General features: G+C 33.3%; 1 protein-coding gene across 2 annotated transcripts in view; it reads left to right on the top strand.

Annotated features, from left to right (window-relative positions):
• The first annotated feature begins 2107 nt into the window (after window positions 1–2107).
• The window catches only part of LOC110991581 (heparan sulfate glucosamine 3-O-sulfotransferase 5), a 31383-nt gene continuing 21530 nt past the window's right edge, over window positions 2108–11960 (top strand). For both annotated transcript variants that reach the window (XM_022256982.2, XM_022256983.2), the window contains exon 1: window positions 2108–2325. The gene's annotated coding sequence lies outside the window, so the exon portion shown is untranslated. The remainder of the gene's footprint in view (window positions 2326–11960) is intronic.

Genomic DNA, 11960 nt, shown 5'->3' with positions numbered 1-11960 from the left:
CAATACATGGAATGAATTAAGTTTACTATCCTGTTCTGTATATCAATCCTCTCTTTGTCACCTGAGTTTAAGCCTTATCATATTCATATATTATATATTCATATACATCGCCGACTATTGTTTTTTTATAAAGAGAGCTGTATATAAATATCATGACAAGAAGAGCTCTTTTTTTAATGAACCCTTAGTCATATTTGTTTGGACCTCGACAGTAGGTGATGAGGCATAAACAGTGTAGTGCGGTACAATGCGCCTTTAAGAAGGCTTTGTCCACAGCGCTAATGTCCTTTACCTACGGATAATTAATTCATCGTTATATTTTGTCATTGCACAACATATACTAAGACTAAACAGTGTTTGATTTTTAATTGTATGTAACAAATTACATTAATTAAATTCGGTGACTTGGGTTTGATGTCTGTGATTATATAAAAAAATACGTTTATTTTGGAACATAAGATCATCATGGTATCACTTATTCCACGTCATTAAATTCGAACCTGTTGACATTCCTACTCATCGGCAAAGAAGACGGAGGGTGTTGGCCGTGAGAAAAAGCAGGCGTAAAAAACTCTCGGTGCTCTTTTTTAAAAAAAAAGCAAATCATCAAAATATACGATAAATAATATTTAAAAAATTACCATATATTATATTAACTATTAAAAACCATCAATCATATGCTAGTAATTACTAATAAAGATAAAATAAGTCTTAAGTGTAATAAGTTAGGATGAGTACATTAGTTACAAGAAATACATATTTTTCCTTGTATTTTTATTTTATTTGTGGAGATACAGATAGAGCACGCATATTTACGTTATATAAGTTACGCGAAACATGTATTTATTATTCTAAAAGATTTCCTTCAAATAAGATTTATATCGTTTCATCAAAACTAGAAATCCTATTCATAAACATTTAAAGAATATTCGAATGCCTAATCGTAGACACATTCAGAAGATTTTATGTGACAAGACAACGGCACCCCAAAGTCATATATATTTATAAAAATTCAAACACGAAATTGCAAGGTGACCTTATCTGACTGTAAATTACTTTATTATGGAAATTTTACTGTATCAAACGTACAGATAAGTGATGGTTACATGTATAATGTACTTGCTCCGTCTAAGAAAGGGACACAAAAATTTATAAGTTCGTAACTAAAGTCCTTTGGTGTTGCGTAGAGATGTGGGGTCACTCTGCATCTTCTACCGCATTTACCATAGAGAGTGTTCAGAGGAGTTGTTCGGATTAATACCTGCAGCTGAGTTTCATCATCGGACGTCGGGGCAGAATACGAAAGTCCACCTCGACGTCCGCCGTTCCACAACTGCGCAATATCAAAAATGTTTAAGACATTGTTTTTTAAAGATTACAATGTTCCCGCCACGAAAAGTTTACATCAGCATATTTTTATCAAGGCCTTAAGTTATCAGCCAGCATTATAGTTTTTCTTAATTTAATGAAGAAATGTTAAAGTTTTATAAAGCAGGCAATGGTTGTACGATATATTATTTCACCAATAAATAACTAATAATTTGTACTAAATATGCCATAACAGTATTTCTTAATTTTTTACCATATATGAAATATTGATTTTCAGAAACAATGGCTTCATAAAGACGTGTGTTGCAAAACAGTAATGGGAGTTCTTATGTAAAGTCGCGTGAACATCGGACACGGCAACACTGAGGACGAGAACGAAAAGCTGGCAATACCGCGGTTACTCTAGTTATCCTAGTACGGTGTGTTTATTCTACACGTATCGACCCGTTGGCCGGGCGCGAACTGTTGCTCGTTAAGCGCCTTTATCGCTAAATAAAGCGATTTATATGAAGCGCTATCATAGGTCAGGGCGGCAACTCTACTCCCTGGTTTAATTATACAAATTAAAGCTAATTCATAGGTTTTTAAGAATAATATTTCAAAGTATACAGGAATAATTAAATTTGAATAAAGAATTAAAATATACAAATGTAAGCGCCACATCAAACTAGGAATCTCGCTTTGTACAGCGCAATCAGCGCTTTGGTATCGAAGCTTTAGTCCCGTTGAAGGGTGAATACTGGCGCGCGCCGGCGACTTCAGTCTTTCTTGGCGCACCGAAGCGGCCGCTTGGCCTCGATACCATCTATGACAGCTGGCGATCACAACCTTTAACACAACAAACGTAAAACCTTTCTAAGAAGCATTGGACAACCTTCTTCTATGGGATTTTAAGTCTTTCAGTCAGGAATGAAACGCGTGTGAACATTGTATAAAGACTTGTTGTGTCATGTGATATTGTACAAAAGCTGTTTTGCATTCGAGGCTTTCATAGCGGTAAGTTCCTTTAATTTACAAGTAACTGCTTTTAAAAACTCAAGGCCAAATGCTAAGACCTTGAACGGTAGCGCTCAGCATGACAAGTCATTGTATGTAGTAAACACGTCGTAACCATATCTGATAAGAGATTAAATCTTTCGTTGTTACCTCGCAATGGATTTTATCGTCACAAAATACAATTAAATGTATTCTTAACCCGAAAAGCTTATACTTGAAACCGTTTTTATTCAATGTTTGAATTTCTATATTCTTAATCCTAGTAGACCCCGATCTACGTGATTAGCATTTCTTAGAAACAGTAATTTTCATGTCTACGAAGTCTACGCCGTAGAGGCTGGTAGCAATTAGTGTCATAAACTTCGCGTTATTGGTTCTTTATAGCTTAGTTAAGGATAATATTTTGCATAACTAAACGTAATGGTTCAAGTTACACTGCCGCATAAAAGTGGATTTGTCAATATTTTCTATTAAATTTTTAATTCTTGTTACACAGAATAAAAATTAGTGTATATTTTGACATAAACTACGCGACTTGACCTTGACTACGATCAGAAATCGTCACCGACGCTAAGTATGTGATATCATGCAACACGACAATTCAAATTCCTGCAGCCAACTATATATTAAGCCTTGGACGAATGTTATTCAAATGAAATATTTTGCACGAGTATTTTACGACTTTTATTTAATGTTTCCGTGTTTAGGTAATATTACGTTTTATTATCAATATTTACTGTTTTTAGTTTTTAGACCAAGGTTAGTTTTATATCAGTATAAAAATTGAAAAATATGCTTCCGTTGCTCATATAGTAGGTGTTGCGTTTGATGAAAACTATTGTTGTTTCAATAATAAAGTTCTGTATCAGCGTAAATAGGGAATATATGAATTACGAACCAAATATTAATTAGTTAGAATGTTTAATTTTATTAATTTGATAGATCTCTCGGATTTGATATAGGTTTGAAATATAATTCTATATAAATAAATTTATCAGTTTTCGTCAAGACATCACATTAAAACCGGCTTGTTTATTTTATTTACACATTGCTAAGTTGTTTGTTCGTATGATTAGGTTCAAAATTCAATTTGAGGTAATTATAGAGGTGGTTTTGAAGAACAAATGAGCATGCCTAAAATTTGGGTTATAAGTATTAGTGTGCGATAAATTACGAGCTGTCGTCATGCGTTCAAGATTGATGTGAGCGATTAGGTGTATTTTTATACGTCTTAAATCAATATATTTCACACCTGTGGCCCCCAAATTGGTGTTTTCATTATTCAAATTTTAGGGGAAAAAAGCTTGTATAAAGTATATCAATAAAATTTTTTATTGTGTATAATATTGTATATAATAAATATATTTTGATTCTGGTTTCAATTTTATTCTAAATGTAGTCATAATTAAATTGCATACACTTTCGCAGACACACACATACATTTTAAGAAATCTAAGTGGGTCACGTGTTCTATCATAAGCCCAACCATAATCTGTTTCTCTTGTCAATTAATAAGACAATAATTATTTCTTTACGTACCAATACAATGCCTGTTTTACTAGAAACGAGACCCACTCACGTGTCAAATTTTAAGCAGAAGTAGGTACAAATAAAACTATGAATATCTTAGCCAGGTTATGGAACAAGAGCGTGAGTTCCCATTGGATTTAGGAGTTGACCCACATCTCGTGCTACGCTTGTTTGCATGAAACACTCAACACGATCATGCTTAGTTTTTTATATCGCGTTAAATGTGGCTTTGTTTGACGGGTACAAAAGTATTAATGTACCTAAAGTAACGCGTAAGCTTTTAAAACGAGGAGAAAGATAAAAGAAACGATTACATTGACTAGCTGTTAGCTATGCGTCTTAAGTTACCTCTAAATACTTCTGATTTCACGGATTAGTAGGATATATTCTAACTACAGAAAAATTGGTGACACTATTATTTAAGTGAGTGAGATATACATATGCGAATTTAAGCATGAGAACTTGGAGTCATACACAATCATTATTAAAATTTAACATTATCAAATACAATTCTAACTGATAACCTCCACTTTAAGGTTGGTTAAAAATAATTAAATGAATCTTTGACTGTTTATTTTAGGGTGTAATTCAAACGCTAAATACTACACATTGTTCAATAATTACAATGCATGGTGCGATTTGAGAACAACATAACTGGGACATAACGGGCAGGAGGTTCACCTGATGGTAAGTGCACCACCACCACGCTATGTGAGTGTCCACCGCCCATGAGCACTCACATAGCCAGAAGACTCGGAAGTGCATTGCCGCCCTTTTTTGAATAGGAAATTCGATTCGTTGATGTTGTAACTGGGTTACTTAAGCAGCGCTATTGAACGATCTGATAGTAAAAATTGTATCTGATAAGATTTGAAGTAACTTACATACATATACAAGTATTCCTAATGTGCACAATAATATTGTTATGCAAAGGAAAGTTATTTCCACGTTGCGGGGAAGTTAACAATTTGTGCACATTTCGCGATTTACTTAATATTCAAAAGCGTGTTTTTGCTAATTAGTTTTTACGTCGTTATTTAAATTTTTAATGCACTTTTTATGTTGCATAACTCAGTTGAAAAAGGCACGATATTGTATATTTATGAAATTGATTTCTCAGCCTTCTAGAATCACCTGCATCATGAGTATACTAATAGTGTCAGGCAATACTTCATATATATAATTGTAGATATATAAATAACAATAATTGTAGATATAACATTAAGAAGACCGTAGTTTTTTAAGTCTACGTGATTCAAGGATGATATTTCTTAGGAATTATTATAAGTAAGTACGTGACTTCACTGCCAAAATCCAGAAGATAACATTAAGATATTCAAAAATTAAAAAAAGTGTAAAATCTATTCATCGCTTTAAATATTAAAGTACATTTGGATTTTTCAAAGCGAGATATTTCTTTGAAACTTTAATAGAGAATTTCTGTTTTAAAATGTTAGACTAAAAAGTGTCTGCTTCGTTCGGGTCTCTACTTTTGATTTCATCGCACTCAGACATAAAATAATTTCGTTCTTTTTAAATTTAGACAGTAGAAGCGCGTTCGAAATATGAATATTGATATAAAATTTACATTAAAGAATCTGTGACCAGATTTGTTTGAATAAAATTGATTTTTATTATTATATATATATATATTATTCGTTTAAATATTATATATCTTTTTTATGGTCATTTTTAAATCTAATAGGCAAGTAGGTGATCAGCCTCCAGCCTTACACACGTCGTCGACTTTTTGGGTCTAAGACATGTCGGTTTCCTCGCGATGTTTTCCTTCACCGTTCGAGTAAATGTTAAATGCGGACATAGAAAGAAAGTCTATTGGTGCACAGGCCGGGATCGAACCTACGACCTCAGGTATGAGAGTCGCACGCTGAAGCCACTAGGCCAACACTGCTCGTTAATTTTTATATATTAAATATGAAATCAAATGTTGGTAGATGTTGTTTCAATATTTAATATATTGAAACAACATTTACCAACATTCTCGGTTGACATTTAAATATATGATTGAGTTCTAGTTACATCTGAGTTCTTGTAACCATACTGCACTTTATGCATCCGTTTTAATAATAGTATTTCTTCATAGACTTCGCTGCCGTTTCCTCATTAAATTTTCCTTCAAAGGCGTTAATTGCGAATATATAAATAATCTATTGAAGCATAGACATGGTTCGATAGGACGACTGTAATCATACACACCTGCTATTTATTTTAGCGTATTTTTTATTTTATACCGTATACGATCAATGATTGTATAAAAGACATGAGGGTTTAATGATTCAGAAAAGGGTGGCACCGTTGATTATTCATGTAAGGCACCATGTAGTCTGAATGTATTGAAAAATAACAAGTATATTTTATAATATGCACGTTGGTATGTTGTCAATAATACTCCAGGAGGAGTTTTAGCAGGCTTTTTGTTTACTAAAAAATACTGACAGAAACTAAGACTGAATAGCTACTGACTCTAATCTATGGACATAATCAAATAAAAATAATAAAGAACTACTTTTTATTATTATAACCATTGATTGCCTGTGACTTAAGTTTCTTATGCCTGAGGTGCCTTCGAATCACGAGTATGTACACATTTACCACTTGAACTTTGTGGTCAACCTTATGTTCCTCAAACTTAAGAAAAATTTAATGAAAACAGACACGGTTGTAATCTCAGAGCCAACACCTTTATCGTATTTCTTACTACTGAATTCCTGACGCATGGCAACGGGTTGTTCTCGTTGAATACCGAATAAAAGTTATACTATACGTTGGATATTTGATCATTTATGTAATTTTTATCACTATTATTATAATTATAAAGTGTTGGCTCTGTAAGTTCAGTGTGTGACTCTCAACCCTGACGTCATAGGTTCAATCTCCGGCTGTACGCCAAAGGTTATATGTCTATGTGCACATTTAACATGTGCTCGAACAGTAAAGGAAAACTTCGTCAGGAAACCGGGCTTAGACTTAAAAAATCAACGGCTTTCGTCAGGTACAGGAGGCTAATCACCTATTTGCCTGTTAGATTGACAAAATTAATGATTATGAAACATATACAGATATCTGAGGCCCAGAAAAATGTTATAGCGCGATTGATTTATTTGTTTTATTACAATTATTTTGTTAAGTAAAATATTCATAATATACACCTATTAATTTCAAGTTTATGGTTTTTCGATATACACCTTATATTGCTTTTAGGTACAAAATTAGGTACAAGTATCAAGAACATTGTTTATACAGGTGGCAAACAATGTCATGCGTAGGCTCTGCTGTCCTATAATAACATGTAGGTATATTCATAAAATGATATCCAAATAGGGGTTCACGAAATTGCAAAATTCATGAATATGCTTAGCTTATTATGATGTATACGGTTATAAATATTCATCAAAACGTACATCGAATGTTTTCTTTCAGTTTGAGTATATTTGACCATTTCACAAAAACTTTTTGTAGGTGAAATCTGATGTAGGTTCAGAAATACTTTAGTGGGCAGCTGGATCCTGACAGTACTGTTGGGCGGCAAAAACTTTCTTAAGCAACACTCAGTTGTCGAGGTGATACGGATGGTATTTTCAATTCTGCCTTGATGAAACTCAGAACGGTTTTAATTCGAACAACTCTTCTGTACACTCTGCATGGTAAATGCGGTAGTAAATGCATGAAGATCCCACATCTCACGCCCGTTAAGGGATGAAACTACTCAGAAATCCACTTGTGTGTGATCGTTGACGATTCGTATCGAATAACTAACTTTTTGTCATAATATTTGGTGTTAATGTTATTTTCTGTAACTTGTTAATTAATTAACTAGTCCTTCAATTACCGTCGCAACTTTAAAAAAAAGATATTCTAAAACACAGAAACTCACATTTACACTTCCACACCCTACACACATTCCCTCTCTCATATTAGCCTCTCATATTACCTAACAATCTCATATTATTGTTAGGTCTGTAAACTTTGTTTAGGACCAAACAGCTATGTTTGTATGGTTTTGTGTATTATATATTCCTGTACCTTATCTGTGGGTAGACGTAAAGATTTTTAGTGATTTACTCCCAGTTTAGTACTTATTTTTTATTAGTAAAAGTACAATATTAACTTTCTTTAAACAAATAATAGGTAGAAAAGATTATGTCGATATTAGAGTAGAATAATACGCCAATATATTGACTGTATAACTTTTAAATAAATATTGCTTTCGCTCTTCCATTTTCTACGATATAACGTGTTCTGAATTTTCTTACAGGCATTGTTTTATAGCTTCCGCATTTTATGGTAATACGAAATACACCCGTGGACGAAGCGGCGTTATAACGGAGCCATCTTGGGAACTTGCAAAGGGTTGACAATTTACTATTTTCATCCTACAACTAATATATACTACTTGTGGTTTTACGAACCGTAAACGATGTAATTAGTTCATAGTATTTTGCACAAATGTACTACGGCCAAGTTATGAAATGATGTGTCGTTTATAATTGAATCCAAAAAACAAGTTAACTTTATTTATTAATTAACTCTATAAAGGTCTATATTTATGAAACGAATGAAACGCTTTCACAGTTTAATAATAAGTTTATTGGAGAAATGGGCCATTGCTAAAACCTAGCAATAAGGGCTGTATTGGGTTCCGCTTTAGAATAAATAAGCATTACGCAAAATCTTCGAAATCTTGGCAACATGATTGAAAGCACGTAAAATGGATCCTTCAGTGGCAACGTGGAATAAGTATAAAAGTTTTCTATAGAATTTGACTACTATACGTATATAACTGTAAATATTATTATTATAAATTTACGAGTTTCTTTGAATAACTTTTATCATGTGACCTTCAAATATCATATAACCTAGCAAAATTCGGCACCAAGGCTTATAAATCAGTAATGCTTAAAGAGCGTAGGTATGTATCCTTTAATATTTGAAATGATAACCCCGAGCTATTATTTCATTTGATTAGCGTGTTACATTACGTAACATCATCTGCCTTGAATATTTAAAATACATAACTTTAGAAAATTAGTCTTAAGTAATATAAAGTTACGGTGATATGGTAAAATGTTCTTTATGTATTGGTAAAATCAACCGTCTACCAAGTATGCAGTGAAAAATAAAATTGTTTTTTGAATTATTTATCAAGCTCTATCGGATAAGTGGCAATGGGCGGGGCATGTAGGAAAATTCATACATAAAAAACAGGAAGCGAATGGATAAATAAGAAAGAAAGCCATGTAAAGAGTTTTGTATAAAGATCTGGAGGAGGCCTTTACCCGTGAAGGTGTTCCGATCTGAAGGTAACTAGAATATTTAGTATTATAAGAAAAAACAATTTATATTTATAATTAAACGCGGCTTTAATTATTATTATTAATATAGCGGATAAAAATGTATTTGATCAGTATAACAACTTGTTTCACAAGACGTTGTCATTTAATTTAGTAATTTTTAAATAAATTAAAAGACCCACTGTACAGAAGTATTTTCTATGCAACAGACGAGGTTTCTGCTCTTTCTCTTACATTGTTTACTGGCTTATATTTTCATGATTCATAGTCAATCATACAGATTGACTATTTTATTTTATTTTTATTTTTATTTATTTGGTGCACAAAACACATTATAATCTTTACAAAAATAAACTTAAAACTAATAGTTATGAACAGGATTCTAATGTAAAACCATGTGCACACTGCAAAATTAATGTTACATCAATAAAAGGCTCATAACTAACAAAGGTAACATAGTAAAAAAAAAAAACAATAATAATAATAATAATAAGTTCCTCGACACCAATTTAACGTAACGTTAACCAGGACCACAAGGGTCAGCACTTAACCTACGATGGAGGATGTCTTTAACGACACTAATGAATTTATTGATGTTGCGACAGAATATGTCCACAAGTAAGTGGTTGCTCTTTGCCATCTCGTTATATTGACGAGCCATCCTGGTCAAAGGGTTGTAAAAAGAGATGTTATTCTTATAAGTTTGAAGGGAAAATAAATTGACTTCGTTAGCTCTACGGGCACTAAATCTAATGTTAAGGCTAATGTGAGCTAGTAGTTCGGGAGAGTCTATAATGGAGTGGGTGATTTTGTAAAGGTAAACTAAGTCGAAGACTATGCGTCTGGATTCTAATGGTTGAACTTTAAATTTCAGGAGTCTATCGCAATAATTTAAGTTAGACCGGCCAGGTTTTATACGATAACATAAAATTCTGAGAAATTTCCTCTGAATTCGTTCAATATCGTCAATGTGCACCTTATAATTCGGCGACCATATAGGACTACCGTATTCTAATATACTTCTTACGAGGCTGAAGTATAAGTACAAGGTGCTACGAGGATTTTTAAAACCTTTTGTGGATCTAAGAATAAAACCCAGTAGATGGTTTGCTTTAGACGTGATGTGACTATAGTGGGCACGGAATGAAAGCTTGTCATCGAACAGGATACCTAGGTCTTTTGCAACATCTGATCTGTTAACTAATTGACCATCTATGACGTAGTTCCATACGATTTTGTTTCGTTTATTAGTAAACGATATGACAAAACACTTGTCTATATTTAAATACATGTAGTTCGTCTTGCACCATTGTGATACGGTATTGATATCACGCTGTAATGTTAAGCAGTCATCTAAATTAGTAATAGAAGTAAATATTTTTAAGTCATCTGCATATAAGAGACAATTGCAGGACAGTTGTTGAATAAGGTCATTAATAAAAACTACGAAGAATAATGGCCCTAAGTGGGAACCCTGAGGTACTCCCGATGTAACTGCGATAGGTGCAGAGATGAAGCCCTTTAACGCAACCAACTGAGTTCTAGAGTCTAGGTATGAGCAGATCCATCTATATAAACTGCCGTGGATACCATGTGACGCTAACTTATGACAGAGCAGATGGTGATTTACTTTGTCAAAAGCCTTAGAGAAGTCAGTGTAAACAGAGTCAACTTGGCCACCTGTGGCAAACACTTGACAGAGATAGTTTTTGTATTCCAGAAGGTTAGTGACCGTAGACCTGTTTCTAACAAAACCATGTTGCTTGTCTGAAAGAACAGGCTTAAAATGACTGAACAGATGAGTATACATCACTGACTCAAATAATTTAGCAGCGCAAGATAAAATACTTATCGGTCTATAGTTTTTACAATTGGACTTATCACCACTTTTATAAATAGGTATTATGTGGGCAGTTTTCCAGCGCTTAGGAAACACACCACTAGTTAACGATTTATTAAAGAGAACACATAATGGAATGGACAACTCCTTTCCGCAACTTTTTATGAAAATAGGAGGCAGAAGGTCAGGACCCGCCCCTTTGTTAATATCCAAACTATCTATTTTACGTTTGATATCTGTTACCGTAATAGAAAAGCCAGATAATATATTAAAATACGTGTTATTTACAGCACCAGATTGGTCAGTGTATATAGTTTTATTAGTTTTATCGTCAAAAACTGAACCAAAGTATCGCGAAAAAAGGTCACATATCCCCTGACCGTCTGTCTCAGAAGTATTTTCAAGTGTCATGGTGTGAGGCACTGAAATATGGCCTTTGCGATTATTCACAAATCTCCAAAATGATTTTATGTCCTTGACCAACGAGTCCTCGATGGATGCGATATACTTGTCGTAACAAATCTTGGTAAGAAATTTGCATCTCTCCCTCAGCAAAGAGAAAACGTCGTAATCGCGGGGATTCCCAAACCTCTTAAACCGTTTATGATATAAGTTTTTTTCTTTATTACATTTAATTAAGGATTTGCTGTACCAGACTGGATAAGATGAGAATTTGCTACAACAACTTGGTGTATTTCTTGATATTATTTCAAATAAAAGCTCATAAAAAGCTTCGGTGCACTCATCAATACAAGGGGACGATAAGATTTCGGACCAGTTCACAGACTGGAGTTCAGATTTAATGTTTTCAAAATTACATTTAGCAAAATTAAGCCGTTTAATGTTAGCGCGTTGAAGCCCTTTAGAAATCTGAATCGGAGAAAGAGTAATCAAAATTGCGGGATGATTTTTATCTAACAAACTTAATGCAAGTGTTTCATTGACACTTATAC

This window comes from Pieris rapae, chromosome 11, assembly GCF_905147795.1.
Source record: "Pieris rapae chromosome 11, ilPieRapa1.1, whole genome shotgun sequence".
NCBI lineage: Eukaryota > Metazoa > Arthropoda > Insecta > Lepidoptera > Pieridae > Pieris > Pieris rapae.
Note: the sequence above shows the minus strand (reverse complement) of the source record. Positions and strands in the feature narration are given on the sequence as shown.